This window comes from Ursus arctos, unplaced genomic scaffold, assembly GCF_023065955.2.
Source record: "Ursus arctos isolate Adak ecotype North America unplaced genomic scaffold, UrsArc2.0 scaffold_3, whole genome shotgun sequence".
Classification (NCBI taxonomy): domain Eukaryota; kingdom Metazoa; phylum Chordata; class Mammalia; order Carnivora; family Ursidae; genus Ursus; species Ursus arctos.
The window spans coordinates 97,256,485-97,269,708 of record NW_026622985.1 but is presented as its reverse complement, the minus strand read 5'-3'; the positions used below and the strand labels follow the sequence as shown (position 1 = coordinate 97,269,708).

The window sequence follows — 13,224 nt, the reverse complement described above, 5'->3', positions numbered from 1 at the left end:
ATGAATCTCCTCCCTATAACAAAATCAAAAGGAACATTAACAGATGCATGTAGTGTCTATATACTATACCTCAAATGCAGAGGAAAACCACATGGTAATGCTGATGGGAATTTAATGCTAATTTAATTAAATGCAAATTTAATTAAACACTGAAGAAAAGGAAACTGAAAGAACAGCTAACAGAACAAAGCACGTAAACCAATCTTGGGACACCTACTTGGTCAGTGAAAACGGACTGGCAGAGGCTGACCATTACGCTTTAATATCCTCCCTGATCTAAATGCTCAAGTAGAAAGTAGCAGCTCTCCCTGGTCAAGGCCTGGGGAAGACAAAAGGGAGAAAGTGACCACAGCCGCATGAGGGGCTTACACAACACACATATACTTCAAGGAATCATTACATTCAAGATCTTTCTAACTATATATTCTACTATACATAGTTATAGTTTATTACGATCTCTCATATTTTAATGAATTCATTTCTGACCCCATGTTTCTGATCAAGATCAACAGGCACAGTTAGGAAATGCCCTTACAGCAGCCTTTTCTCAGTCCCAACAGAAAGAGTTGACAGGATGTCAATGCAGGGGTCATAAAATCAAATGCAGTCAAAAACCAGGCAGACAAATGGGTGCATCCGCAGGGGAGGAAACTAGAGAGTGGCAAGGTGAGTCCCGCAACTAAAGAAATTCAAATTGAAAAACTACAGAAGTTCGATCAGCCTCCAGACTGCAACTCCTGTAGGGGTATATAGAACGAATACAGAGGAACCATTTACAGCCCCCGCAATTACGAAAACTGTTATTTCTTTTTCCCCTTCTGCCCATAAAAAGGAGAATTAAACCCAAAGTACGTCAGATGAAGAAGAAATAAGTGAACAGGAAAAAGGATGGTCACTAAAATAAGTGTTCTGAGATACCAAATAACTAAGGAACTAGAATGGCTTTAAACACACCCAATATAAACAAGCATCTGTATATCCACTATCCACATGGCCTTCTACAGCTGGCTTTGTCCCAGGAACAAGGGGGTATGAGCAGAGTTGACTCCCCTTAAACCATGGCTGCTGAGTGTGTTCCTCTGCTAGCGTGTCAGGAGTCTTCCAGAGCAGACGGTGCTGACGAAGTGGCTTACCTACACAGGTCAAGTATGCAAATCAAAACTAACAAAAAAGAAAATACTAGTCCTGAGTATAAAACAGAGAGAGAGAGAAAAAAAAACAGCCTTATCTTTTTCTTCTTGGTCTTAAAGAAATTAAGGAAGGGGAGGAACTGAGATTTGAACCCCAGTCATCTGATGTCAGACCTATGTCCTTTCAGCATTTTGTTGTGCCACCTGGCAAGGAAGAGGCCAGTGATTTCCTGCTTGCCATCCTTTTAAAAATAGAAGTCATCCAGTAACTTTTTTAAACATAAATTTATGCTTCCCACAAGATTAAAGAGATGGAAAACCCCTGCCCTTGGGGTTACCTAAAATGACCGTATGTCCGGGTGCTGTGATAAGTACTAGTTTCCCCTTGTTCTCCAAAAAAAGACCTCGCTGGCACCCCAAGCACACTTCTGTTCCTGAGGTGAGTATGCCCTTCACCTGTGAGAGGCTTGCTGACTAGCTGTCCAGGGCAGACAGGGTAGGAACTACCTGTGACCATGACCCAGGAGGGCTGGGGAGAGGCGCTGTCCCCTAAGTGCCCACTCTGCCTGAAATCTCTGCATTACAGAATAATTGAAGTCTGGAAAGCTTTTCTTGTCTTCCGTATTTTCTTATCTCAGTGGATTTCAATCCAAATAGCAGTCGTATCTTTTTTCTAATCAAAATATTTGGAACCCCAGCATAAATTATACAAACGTGATAAAAGACCATGTAATTCTTCATGTGAGAAAACATTTATCCTCAGCAGAATAACGAAAACTGCTAAAACTGGAAAGTGGGGGGAGGGAGGAGAGAGGGAGGCTGGAGAGCAGGCAGGCAGGCAGCTAGCAAACAGACTCACTCTAAGGAAATGAGCCCTAGACTACGACCTACAAGTGGAAAGTTTTTTTAAAAAACACCTTATCCTCCATTTAGGATCTGTTATTCCATGGATATCTTTGTCAGTTTTCGAAGTTCTCAGCCATCTTCTCTTCAAGTATTATCCTACTCCTTTCTCTCTCCTCTCCTTCTAGGATTCCAATCAAACATACATTGCACTCTGTCACTACATCCTATGTATTTCTTGGCTCTCTTCAGTGTTTTCCAGACTCTTCCTTTCTCATACTTCATTCAAGGAAGTTTCTTCTGATCTTTCACTTCACTACTTTTCTAATCTGCTATTAATCCAATGAATCCTCAATTTTGGTTACTGTATTTAGATCTAGTATTTAGCTGTGTCTTTTTCAAATCTGTTCTGTCCCTTTGCTCTGATTCCTTGCGCAGATGTTTAAGTTCAGCTTCTATCTCCATAAACATCCTAAACAGTGTTTTACAGTCTCACTGTCTAAAGTGGCTGCCTCTACCGCCTGTTGCCTGTGTGAGTTCTTGTTCAGGTTGTCTCCTGGTGCACCTGATTACACTGATCTGATTGTGTGGACACTATTTGAAAAATCATCTCAGAAACAACTTGAGACCTAAAATGTTATCTTCCTCTAGAGAGCATCTTCATTGGCTTCTGTTAGGTACCAGTCATCACCCGCAATCTGAGATAGGAGATATACTAAACTCCCTAGATGACACAGCAGAATTTCATTTCAGGCAAGCTCCTGTATACTCCCAGTCCACCTGTATTCCAGCCTACGGCCTTTCAAGATTCCAACATTACCCATGGTTGGCTCAGCAGGATTCTCACCCATGGCAAATCCTGGACTCCAACTTCTGTTCCCCTATCCTGTGAGTCTGTCAACACACTGCTCAGCCTTTCAAAATAGCAAATATCAGGGACAAGAGCAGTGCAAGCAAGGTGTTCACCTCTCTGGAATTCTATTATCTCCCAAACCTCAATCCAGTAATTCTTTACTATCTTGTGAATTCTCTGATGCTTTTCAGAACTGACTGATTTCAACTAGGTTCTCCAGTCTGCCATTACCAGAAGCGCAAGGCCAGGGTCATTTTCTAAACTACTGCTTTTGTATTTCAAAGCGAACCAGCCAGGTATCACCAAAAAGAGAACATCAGAAAATCATGTGACAGAATCTTGAGCATTTTCCAGAAACTCATTTCTGAATGCAATCTACCACCTCAAGATCAAGAGGTTTAGAAAGCTGACAAACCTGCTAATCGATTGAACAGATGGCCAATTTCTACCCCAGCTCATCGTGTTGGATCAAGCTAAGGGAAATCAGTATAGCAGACACTGTCACTTGCACATCCTCTCAAGGCTTACCATCCTGTACAGGTCTGAATTCCAGCTGCCAGCATCTACATCTCTGGCCCCTGGACCCATCTGCCCATGTGCAGTGCAGGCCCAAAAGTATTTGGGAATATGCACCTTCCTAGCGGCAGCCTTCAACAACAGACTGGTAAAAATACTCCAGCTCCCTTACACGCTTGCCCTGGATGCTAACTCTGACACCTGTATTCTACGCTGGCTTTCAGAATTCCCCAGTATGAGTAAGCTTAAGGGGCCTACAGTGGAAAATGGCTTGAAATCTGTACCCTTTCTAGCTTTCTCTCCTATCTCTCTCACTTCTTCATTCTCTTACTGCTGTGTCCTGAGATTACCTCACAGATAAACAAGGTAAACTGAACTTTTTATCTCAGGATTCTGAAGAAACCCAAACTAATAAAATCAGGTTTCAAAAGAAAAGAAATAGGTTGACAAATTCTTATATGTACTAGTTTTTTATTTTTAAGTAGAAAATTTAATAAAGATAGGGGCTATATAGCTTTTGTTGCCTATAAAGTGCAAAATAAGGCATACAAAAAATTTTTCTGAAAAGTTGCAAGGTATTTTTATAGTTGCAAGAAAAGAACTTTGAAAGTGATAAGCTTTTCTAAGGAAAGCAAAAGCTATCGGACAGTATAGCTTGAAATCATTATTAATCAAGTGATATGAAATATCAAATTTAGCCTGCATGATCAAATCTAGATACAATACCACAGTCCTAGATCTGCATAGAGTTCACTGAAGATGGTAACAAGTCATAAACCCTAAGTCAAAAAAAAAAAAAAAATAGGAGTAACTTCTGCTTCCAGCTCCAATATGAGAAGAGCTTATAAGCCATCACTCCCATCCTTACAACAAGAAAAAACTGGACAAACTGAAAATCAATGATACTTTTAGAACATCAGAGAACTGAGATTACAGGGCAAACTGCCACGCAAAACCTAGAGACACACAGCTGGTATCCTCTTACCTGGAGCAGAAGCTGCTAGAGCCACAAACTGGTGCTGCAGCCTGTGTGACATGGCAGGAGAGTGAGAAACTCTGGCAGTCGAGGCGGGGGGGGGGGCTCCTACACTTCTGTGGGCTTTACCTTCAGGAACCATAACAGGTCCCCACCATGAAGGTGGAGATAAAGAAAGATCCTGTCTGACTCAGACTGGGAAGGGAAGAGTAATCACTGTGAAACACCCCAGGACCCTCTCCAAGGCAAAGGCATTTGCTCCTGGGGAAAAGACACTGCCAGAGCTTTCTCCTAGTTGGGAAAGGGCACTCCTCCCACTCCTCTACTCCAGCCCGTGCTGCCCTTCCAGGCAAACCTAAGACGAAAAGATAATCAGCAAAGGTCATGGCTTCCCAGGAAACAGACTGGGAATTCCACAGCTACAGAAGGGAGTAGGTTGCAGCGGGGGGAAAAAGCTACACCATGGCAAACACCTGTGATGGTCGTAACTGCAGAACTCTCACCCTCCCTCATACTTGACCACCACACCAACAGGCTCCATATATAATAAAGGCGGGTTACAGCTCAAAGAGCTGCAAGACACAGACTCTCTTGGGAACGGTACTCAGAAAATTCCAAAGTCAAGAGGGCAGATAAAAACAAGGGCACAGAAGAACGTGAGGACTCTGGCATCTGTAGCTACAGCAAAACATTAAAACACAGTCAAACCCCTAGCTAGATCACCATAAATCCACACACTAAAGCTCTATTTAGTTCCTGAAGTTCCTATTACCTGATACAACATGTCAGGTTTTCAACAACAACATTAAAAATACAAGGCATACCAAAAAGCAAGAGAAAATAGGGCCTGAAGAGACAAAACAATCACTGGAACCAGACTTAGATGACACAGATTTGGGGATCATCAAACAGAGAATTTAAAATATCTAGGGGTGCCTGGGTGGCTCAGTCGGACAAGCGTCTGACTCTTGATTTCAGCTCAGGTCATGATCTCAGGGGTGTGAGATCAAGCCCACACTAGGCTCCATGCTAGGCATGGAGCCTGCTTAAGATTCTCTTTCTCCCAGGGCGCCTGGGTGGCACAGCGGTTAAGCATCTGCCTTCGGCTCAGGGTATGATCCTGGAGTTATGGGATCAAGCCCCACATCAGGCTCCTCCGCTATGAGCCTGCTTCTTCCTCTCCCACTCCCCCTGCTTGTGTTCCCTCTCTCACTGGCTGTCTCTATCTCTGTCGAATAAATAAATAAAATCTTTAAAAAAAAAAAAAAAGATTCTCTTTCTCCCTCTCCCTGTGCTCCCCCTGCCAACAAATGAATAAATAAATAAATATCTTTAATTAATATGTTAAGAACACTAATCGAAAAAAAGACAACATGCAAGAACACATGAAAAATATAAATAGGGAGATGGAATTCTAAGAAAGAATCCAAAGACATGGCTAAAAAATCAAGAACACTGTTAACAGCAGTGAAGAACGCCTTCCATGGGCTCATCAGTGGCCTTTACACAGCTGAAGAAAAAAAACAGTGAGCCTGAATATAGGTCATTTCCCAAACTGAAATGCAAAGAGGAAAAAAAGGGAAAAACAGTACATCCAAAAACTGTGGGCAATTTCAGAAAGTATAACATTTAAGTATCAGAATATCAGAAGGAGAAGAAAGAAAAAGAAAGCAGAAGAAATATCTGAAATAACAATGGCCAAGAACTCTCCAAAATTAGTAAGAGAACCCAAAGCAGAATAAATATCCCCCCCTAAACTTTCACCTAGGTACACCATAATCAGAAAATCAAAAGACAAAAATCTTGAAAGAAGCCACAGGGAGGGAAAAACTTTACCTGCAGGGGAAGAAGGGTAAGAATTACAGTGGGATGTTCCTCAGAAATCATGCAAGCCAAGAGATGGGCTGAAACAGTTCAAGTACAAAAAAAAAAAAAAATCCGCCCACCTTAGAATTCTATACCCACTAACATTATCCTTCAAAAGTTAAGAAGAAATACCTTCTTGAACAAAACCTAAGGAATTCATCACCAGTAGACCTGCCCTGCCAGAAATGTTAAAAGAAGTTCTTCAAGCAGAAGGAAAATGACATAGGTAAGAAACCTGGATCTACATAAAGAACATCAGAGAAGAAAAAAATGAGAATTATATTTTTCTTATTCTTAATTGATCTAAAAGAAATTGTTCAAAGTAACGTAAGTCACAATATACTGAATGATCATAGCATACTGGTAAGTGAATGAATGACAACAATGTCACAGGAATGGGAGGGAAAAATTGGGATGGTCTTTATTAATAAGGTACCTGTACAAGATGTTTAGCAATATACTGTCATGTGAAGGCAGATTCAAACTAATTAGTTTAAAATGTATACTGTAAACTGTAGGGCAACCACCAAAAATCTCTTTATAAGAAGTGTAACTGACACGCTATGTGGAGGTAAAATAATGGTTCCCCAGCACAGCCACATCCCAGGAATTAAGATTGCTGATCACCTGACCTTAAAATAAAGAGATTATTTTGGATTATCTGGGTGAACCCAGTGTAATCTCCAGATCCTTAAATGTGCAAAAGGGAAATCAGAATGATGCAATGTAAGAGGAGGAACTGGACCAGCTGTTGCTGGCTTTCAAAATGGAGGAAAAAGGCCATAAACCAACAACTGTGCATGGTGTGCTGAGAAGCGGGGCTGGTATACTGAATTAAGAATGAAGGGGCATAACCAACCACACAGGGGGCGGGGCAGCAGGTCACCTCCTTAGCACCTGAGCTCCCACTTTGGGGACGTGAAACCTCCAGCATCCTTTGGATTGGCAGTGCAATTTCAATATACCCACACGAAGGAAGCAGGGTCACAAGATTTATCACTTAAAGCTCCCAGAAGCAGGGGGATAGGGAGTGCAATGACCTGGGGAAAGGGCAGTCCTACATCCCAGGTTACCAGGGAGCAGGAAATAAGAGAGCAGGGTAGCAAGCAGCTATTACTTATAAGGTAGTTGGGGCAGAGGTCACTAACTTTTCCCAGCTTCGCCTGAAGTGGTTATTTTAAAAGGTGCCCTGGGAAACACTCCCCCTGCTTGTGTTTCCTCTCTCGCTGGCTGTCTCTCTGTCAAATAAATAAATAAAATCTTAAAAAAAAAAAAAAAAGTGCCCTGGGAAAGACAAAGCAGGAACTTACGGCAGGCATCCTAAACTCAAGTCCTTACCTGAATGTCCAGACTCTGGGTCTGAGTAAGATTATCCTAAATGTAAAATGCCTAGGCAGCAACTCAGAAACACAAATTTTTCCCTAAAAGGTGCTTTTCTCAAAAGTTGTTTTTCTCATCACAATTGACCCCATGATGCCTAGGCATTAATCTTTAGCGAAAATCATAGGCATTAGCTGGACAGTGGAGATATTAAAAGCCACTGAAATGATTTTGGTCACCCAATGAGTGAAACATCTGAGCAAAGCAAGAACACCAATCAGCAATATCAACAAACAAAAGTTCAAAATCCTGTCCGTCACTGTTATCCCCAGTTGCTGGGGTCCAGCCAAGAAAATAAAAGCCCTTGGGTAAAGGTTAAATTGGTACTTGATTAAAACTCTTGGGTGAGATTATGGAATATCTGTACCTGTTTAGCCTTACTGATTTGTTGTACACCCAGGGCAGTGGTGACTAGCCTGGTCCAGCTGAGGGACAACGGCAGACCGACTCCTAATATCATGGGGATAAACACCACATGCACTTTGGACATGAGGGGGCAGGAAGAGAGGCAGACTGGAGGTCCTGTTCAGTAATTTTTTAGGGGTAGTCCCAGGGAGATTAAAGCACATTGGTATAAACAGACAGGACTGCCTGGGGGCTGGCATGTGTTAGGGGCTAAAGGAAGGAGAAGTACACAAATGCGTGATGGCTCCAAGGCACTGGACCCACAGCGGACACAACTGCTTGATCAGGGAAGCTGAAATAAGCTGGGGTTCTTCCTGGATGGCTAGGCCACGAGGCCCAAAACTGTGGGGCTTATGTTCCTTGGGAGGAGGTGTAGGTCATGTTCATCTATGTGGTGTTGTTCCCTGGGCAGATATGGAGGATTATAAAGGGCATGTGGGGGCTCTAGCCAGATGCCACATACTGCATTGCAAAGTGTCCTGCATGGGAGCAGCTGAACATCACAGAGTGGCCAGGTAAGCTGCAGGGACATGTGAGGTACCTTTTGTTGAGCAAATGGGACAGGGTCGATAAAGCACTGTCACAGGTGGAGGGAGACATCCCTGAGGGGTGGCTCTCCCAGGTAGGGGAATTGAGGGGCAGGGGATCTAACAGGGTTGCACAGATCTAGGATGCCCTGATTAAGGTTTGTTTGCACCACTGGGGGCATTTACTGGTATCACAAATTTTCAATAAATTCAAGGGGGGGTCCCCAGCGGCACACCTTGCAAATGACTGAGTGGTGCTCTCCTCTGAGGCATAGGAGGTATCCACCCGTGAAGAGTAAAGATTGGGGACACACATGAAGCCTTGTTTTAAAGAAAATTTAGTTGTATATTCCCAACAATTTAATGTCTGGCCCTGAATCACCAGAGATGAATATGAACTGCATAAGCTTATCACCCAATGAGGGTTAAAATTAGGGCAATGTAATGGCCAGTTCCCAGAGGTCAGGATGTCGGTAGCCAATTGGGCAGGGCTTGGGGGGTCTTTAAACATTTGTGCCATTGGTCCCATTTAAGACAGAGGTCTTGAATCACCCAGCTAGTACCCACACCTGGTGGTATTTTGGGCACTGTCCTCCCACTCTGGGGTGGAACTGCTATCTAATTATGAGAAAAACATCAGATAAATCCCAACTGACAAACATTTTGCAAAATACCTGACAAGTACTCTAAAAACTGTCAAGGTCATCAAAAACAGAGGAAGTCTGAGAAACTGTCAGAGCCAGGAAGAGCCCAAGGAGACAAGATGACTAAATGCAATGGTATCCTGGATGGGACCCTTAGTTTTTACCTAATGTCCTTAGAACAGGGAAAAAAGAAACAAACAAACAAACAAAGGAAATCTGAATAAATTCTGGATGTCAGTTAATAATAATGTATTGGTTCATTAATTGTGATAAATGTACCATACTAATGCCAGTTGTTAATAACAGGAGAAACTTGGCATTGTATCTGTAAGAACTCTCAGTACTACTCTGCAATTTTCAGTAAATCTAAAACTATTCTAAAATAAAATTTATTTTAAAAACAGACTAGAGGAGTGCCTGGGTGGCTCAGCTGGTTAAGTGTCTGACTCTTGGTTTCAGCTCAGGTCATGATCTCAGGGTTGTGAGACTGAGCCCTGCGTAGGGCTCCGCACTCAGTGGGGAGGCAGCTTGAGATTCTCTCTCTCCCTCTCTCTGCCCTGCCCCCCTGCCCCTGCTCATGCCCATGCACACACACATTCTCTCTACAATAAATAAAATCTTTAAAAACAAAACAAGACTAGAAATCAGAATGAGCTTATTTTATACAGCTAAAATAATCTAACCCTATACCTGAGATTTGCTTCAAATTAACCAATAGGAGGTAAAACAGGTGGGTTATAGACGAAAAAAGACTGTATGAAGAACTTGAAGAAAATTTCTTTTAGAAGCTGATATTTAAGCTTGGTTTTAAAAAGTAAGACTTTAATGGCCAAATACTGAAATATTTCGAGGAGAAAGTTCAAGTCTTGGAAAACTGCAACATGTATTTGTTTTCAGTTTTCCAAACAGAATATCAAGTGGAATGACTGGCTATAATGAACAGATTGGCTGATTAAGACTAGTGGAAGGTAATTACTTCTGAGGACAGGATGGGGCTCTGACCCTCAGGATGAGAATTAACTAGTTCTGCATGCAAAAAAAAAAAAAAAAAAAAAAGGCTAACTAATGTCTTTAAGCAAATTTGTCTTAGGGAGAAAATTCTAGAAGCAGTGTATAAAATGATTTGGGACAGAGGGAAAAAAATCTAGCTTGAAATTCAAATCTAAGCCTCAGAGCAATGTTAAAAATAAACACCAAAATTTTAGTTCAAGTTCCATGGAAATAATAGAAGAGGGTTTAAGTAATGGATAGGCAGCAAGCCCTGAACCTCTAGGGACATGCACATATAAAAATCTGGTGGAAAATGAAGTACAAATAAAGGACATGAGAAGGATCACAAAATCGAGACCCTCAAGAGGGTGTACTGACCAGCGACATGAGGTGTCACAAAGATTTAGAGGTCAAGTCAGCATGAGTTGAGGTGGGGCCAACAGATTTAGCCATCGCAAGGCATGCAGGTCTTAAGAAAGCAGTTTTAAAAATGTGAAGGATTTGTCGATTCCTCATAAAGTCAAATATACCATACGACCCAGCAATTCCACTCCTACTTATACACCCCAAGGAATCAAAAACAGATACATGTAACTTCATGTTCATAGCAGCACTATGCACAGTAGCCAAAAGGTGGAACGACCCAGCACCCGTGAAGAGATGAACCAATAAACAAATTGTGATACAGCCAAAAAATGGAAATATTATTCAGCTACAAAAAGGAATGAAGTCTAATAGATGCTCAACATGTATGAAATTTGAAAACAATACATGAAATAAGCCTGACACAAAAAGACAAACATTATATGATTTCACTTGCATGAGGTATCTAGAGCAGTCAAATTCAGAGAGACAGAAAGGGTCTGGGAGAAGGCGGAAATGGAAAGCTATTGCTTAATGGTTCCAGATTTTCTGCTTGGAGTGATTAAAATGTTTTGGAAATAGTGGGATGGTGACACAATACTGTGAAAGAACTTAATGCAGGTGAGTTGTGCCTTAAAAACGGTTAAAATGATAAATTTCATGTTGTGTGTATTTTGCAATTAAAAAAAAAGTTTAAAAAAAGCAAAAAACTAAAGAGAACCCAAATTGCACAGAACAAACAGCACAGAAATTGTCAAGAGAAGCTGTGAAAACTGTGGGTTATTCTTTCACCACCTTTAACTTCAAAAGCTCAACTAATACATTCTGAGAGTGGAGAGAGATTTTTTTTCTGTTTTTCTTAAGGCAGAGTAATTTCGACATACAAATTTCTGGATAAACGGGAAGAAGTGAGTGGAGTAAAACAAACACTTTAAAGTAGGGTCTAAACCTGTGATTTGGGGGAAGACAGTGCATAGTAATACTATGAAAAGCACAAAGTTATAATTTCATTTTATATTTGGAAAACCGACCAACCAAACAACTGCTTTCATAATACAAATCAAAAAAGTACGCTGACCCAAGTCTTCTTTGATGGTAAAAATAAACTGTTCTATCATGAGCATATTAATATTCTTCAAAGGATGAAGTCTTTCAGAACTGGAGGACAGGGACTTTGTATTTTTAGATTTATCCAAACGCCATGAAATTTAAGAAGGTGGGAAATTATACACGACAAATAACCCAATTTCTCCAACAAGTATATTGCAAACAAAAAGAAAAGAGAAACCAGAGGGACATCAACCGAATGCCATGTGTAAACACAAGTTGTTGAGCCTTCCCGGGAAACGCGAGCTGCCTGGATACTGTGCGGGCGGGGGAGGGACCGGGGTGAGGGGGACCGGGGGAGGGTGCATCATTCACTCCTCTCTAGCGTTCACGTTTGACACCTTCCGTTACCATTTCTGCCGCACCACTTCCTTTTCTTGGCAAACCCAGCTGCAGGGCTCCGGCCCTCGTTCCGGAAAACAGCAGCTGGAACCCCGGGCCCACGGCTCCGCGACCTCCGCAGCCCCCGCCCACAGGGGCGCGCCGGGCCCCGCGGGCGGTTCTTCCGTCAACACCCAGTCCCAGGTGGCCGTGCTCGCGCAGTCTGACACTGCAGCCAGGCGCCGGGTGCAGCCGTCACCCCACTGTATCTCGGGGCCGCGCGCCGGAGCCGCTCGCTTGAGGCGCTGAGGGGACGACGGAGGCCGCGCGGGCTCAGACGCCGTCGCGCCAGGCCGTGCGCGCTACTCACCCGGACGCCGGCAGCGCAGGATCCCGGCCTTCTGGGACTCGGGCCGTGGCATGTTCCCTCCTGCCACAGCCCGGATCCGAGCCGCATTAGCCACAGCGGGCGGAGCTGCCCGGGAACAAACACTTCACCTGGCGCGGTGGCGGCCGCGGGCGCGCCGCAGTCTCGGAGCGAGCGCGCGTGCCCTTGGGGACACGTGACGGAAGGCCCCACCCCCGCCCCCGCGCGCGGTTGACGTCACCGTTAGCGCCTGGGGTGGGCGCTTCGCTGCGCTGGCAGGGGTCGGAGTGCTCACGAGACTCCCGGTTTGGCAGTGGCCCTGAGGGTCTGTGACGGGTGGCTTGGGTTTTTTTCTCGTATAAAAAAAGGCCTCGTTAAGGACAAGCGGGCTTGTACATATTAGAAGATGTGCAGCTTCAGCTTTGCTGAAAGAAATGTGGGTTCCAGTGTGAAGGCTTTGCGGTGTACCTCTCAGAGACGCGTGGAGAAACCTCAGGCTGGTGGTCAGGTGCAGAAGTGAGGCATCCCGAGGAACAGCGGCTACAGTCGGCCGCGTGAGCGTCACCTGGGGGGTAGAACTGCTGAATCGGAGGCCCCTTGCCACACCTGGCTAGTCATCGAAATCTGCTTTCAAGATCTGCAGGCGATTCGCACACAAACTGAAATCCCTGTGCTAGGGAACAGTCAGTGCTGAGAGCTTCCAATAATCCACCTGCTCCCGACCCTTGATAGCATCCATATTTAAGCATCCATATTTAAATGTTTGCCATTCTGATGGGTCTGGAACGAAATTTTTTTCTAGCTGTTATTTTAAACGGGTTTATATGCTATTCCATCAAATTAATGTATAATGGTATAATTCTAGCAATTGAGGTTTGGTTTAGCTCCAGTTTTAGTGTTACGAAGAATGACACTAAAATTTTAGCTCTTTGCAGC

The 13,224-nt window shown here is 43.4% G+C and overlaps 1 protein-coding gene across 5 annotated transcripts in view; it reads right to left on the bottom strand.

The window, feature by feature from the left end:
- GALNT11 (polypeptide N-acetylgalactosaminyltransferase 11) overlaps window positions 1-12,499 on the bottom strand; it is a 52,399-nt gene extending 39,900 nt beyond the window's left edge. Inside the window, exon 1 of one of the 5 annotated variants that reach the window (XM_026479196.4) lies at window positions 12,292-12,499. The gene's annotated coding sequence lies outside the window, so the exon portion shown is untranslated. Of the gene's footprint in view, window positions 1-11,951; window positions 12,242-12,291 lie in introns of those variants that run through there. The other 4 variants (XM_044392211.3, XM_057304573.1, XM_026479195.4 and 1 more) reach the window with 4 other exon arrangements.
- Window positions 12,500-13,224: the final 725 nt, after the last annotated feature.